The 2,699-nt window shown below is 38.1% G+C and overlaps 1 pseudogene; it reads left to right on the top strand.

The window, feature by feature from the left end:
• Positions 1–1,301: 1,301 nt before the first annotated feature.
• On the top strand, positions 1,302–2,265 carry LOC105524773 (annotated as a pseudogene).
• The last annotated feature ends 434 nt before the right edge of the window (positions 2,266–2,699 follow it).

The raw sequence follows: 2,699 nt of genomic DNA, 5'->3' as shown, positions 1-2,699 counted from the left end.
TCTAACACAGCTAGAAGAGAGGATTTTGAATTTTATCCGCACAAAGAAATAAAAAATATTTAAATTGCTAGATATGCAAATTACCCCGACTGGGTCATTTTACAGTATATACATGCATTGAAACATCACACTGTACCCCATAAATATGTACAATTATTGTATCAATTATAAATAAAATGTCTTAAAAAAATAATGATCAACCTGCATGACACAAAAAAGAAGAAAACCTTTTAAAAGCAGTGAGATAGAAAACAGATAACCTATAAAGCTGAGGGCAAACTCTTACCTCTGTATCAAGTCAGAAAACTGAAAAATTAATATCAATAAAATATTAACATAAAAGCTTTTGTACACCATAGAAATCTATTAACAGGGTGAAAACACAACCTCTAAAATAATAGAAATGATGTGCATCTGACAAGGAGTTAATGTCCAAAATATACAAGGGACTCAACTCAACAGCAATAAAAATCAAAAAAAAAAAAACTAGAGAATAAGCAAAAGACCTGAATAGACATTTTTTCCAAAGAAGACCCAATGAAATGCTCAACATCACTAATCCTCCAGAAAATGCAATCTAAACCATATGAGATAGTTACTCACCCCATTTTGAATGGCCATTATTTTTAAGAAGACAAAAGATAACAAGGTGTGATGAAGATGTGGAGGAAAGGAAACATACACTGCAGGTGTTAATGTAAATTTAGTACATTTTTAGATTTATTTAGTCATTTATTTTTTAGAAACCTGTATGGAAAACTATACAGGTTTCTCAAAACAAAAACAAAACAAAAACCTAAAAATGGAACTGCCATATAATCCGCAATTCCACTATTCAGTATAGATCAAAAGGAAATAAAATCAGCGTGTTGAAGAGATAACTGCATTTCCATGTTTATCATGGCACTACTGACAGTAGTTCAGATATGGAATCAATCTTAGTGTCCATCAAGGGATAAACGGATGAAACAAATGTGTTGTATACACACAATGAAATACGATTTAACCGTAGAAAGAATAAAATCCGGCGCTGTGCGCTAACGTTGGCCTCTGACAAGGCCGCCCTGCTCCTGTTTCCGGCCTGGTCGCGGCCCAGACAACTGGGCGTCCTACCGCAGTCCATCCCTCAGGAACCCCCACCCTCTGCCTCCCAACAGCTCGGACTTTTGAGGTCGCGCAGCTGCTGCAGCAGCTTGGAATTGGAGAAGCCTAGTCCTGCTCTCAGGACAGAAACAGGAGCCCCGTGGCAGCCGCGGTACTACAGGCTCCTGGTCTCTGCCGGTGCCACCTCAGAGCTTGCCATGTCTCCTATACCCGGAGCCAGTCCGCAGCTCATTGCCGAGTTACTCCTACTAGCAGCGGCCGGGGAGGGACTGGAGCGGCGGGACGTTTCAGGGGAGCTTAAGAAGGAGGAACCACAGCCGCCACGTCCTCTCTTTCCCCAGGGATGTGCAGAATTACAATGAAATTATGACTCCTCATCCTGCACATTACCAATGGGAAAACTGGAGTCTAGAAAATGTTGCCACTGTTTTAGCCCACCGGTTCCCCAGTAGATATATTTGGGTGATAAAGTACTTCCGAACGTATTTGCACAAATTCAGATGCCATGATAGTTTTCTGAAAAGCAACATGTTTTGTTCCCCAGAACACGATACTGACTCTGGAGCTTTTAAGCACTTTTATATGTTATTAGTTAATGCTTGTAAGTCAGAGTAGTTTATGAAAGAAAAATTTGAATCATTGAAATAAGGACTCCACAGCATCTAATTGTAGTCCAGTTCTTCTCATACTACAAATCGTTTCCAGGGAGAAAAACAGAGAACGTGTGAAAAATCTGATGAGGTGGCCATAAGTTCTTATCTGCCATCCCTAAACGATGCATCTTTTATTTTGATTGGATTCAGTAAAGTTTGGGTTGTTTTGAATCAGTTTCTTTTTGAATTGAAGAAAGACAAGAACACAGATGCTTTCATTAAAGGCATAAGGACAATGTATTGGCTGGGTGGTGGTCATTCTGCAGGAAGCAATACTTGGGTTTCTTAACCACAAGCCTTGAAAGAATTTGCACTAAGAAGGATTATTGTTCACATCCATATAACACTTCACCAAGTAAGTGATCCAATGAGATCTTCGATTTGAAAGGAACAAAATAAATTTGTTTAGATACTTGGGGATATTGGTATGCTGGTGACTAGCCGAATTCATTTCACAAAGGAAGCTCCCTACATAGAGAATCCCTTCAGAGTTCATGAAGTATTTTGAGACTACAAGTATGTTAATGTACTTGTTCAGTGGAAGAGCACAAGCACTTTGAGTACTATAAATTCAGATAATGATATGTAATTCATAGATACATTGTCAGTTTGGGGTATGCGGGGGAAACATACACTCCTGAAGTATGAGTGTAGTGTGCGACAATATTACTTGCTTGGTAATGTGAGCAGTTTTTAATTAGGATTGGGTTAGAATTACTTAATTTGATATCTAGCAAGGTGGTTTGCGATAATACTGAGGCAATATAAGACCCTTAAAAGTGAAAGTTACAACATAGTTATTGTAAAAAGTAACCAAAATGGTTTATCTTGGAAACAGTTGATTTTCTGAGTAATGTTACTAATTTTTGTAACAATTTGACAGTACTTAGCTATTTTGGCACTTAAAACTTTAGTGGAAACATTTTATTTCTCTTCAAACAA

The sequence above is a fragment of the Colobus angolensis genome, unplaced genomic scaffold, assembly GCF_000951035.1.
Source record: "Colobus angolensis palliatus isolate OR3802 unplaced genomic scaffold, Cang.pa_1.0 Scaffold509, whole genome shotgun sequence".
Classification (NCBI taxonomy): Eukaryota; Metazoa; Chordata; class Mammalia; order Primates; family Cercopithecidae; genus Colobus; species Colobus angolensis.
This window is presented reverse-complemented; position numbering and strand designations above follow the sequence as displayed.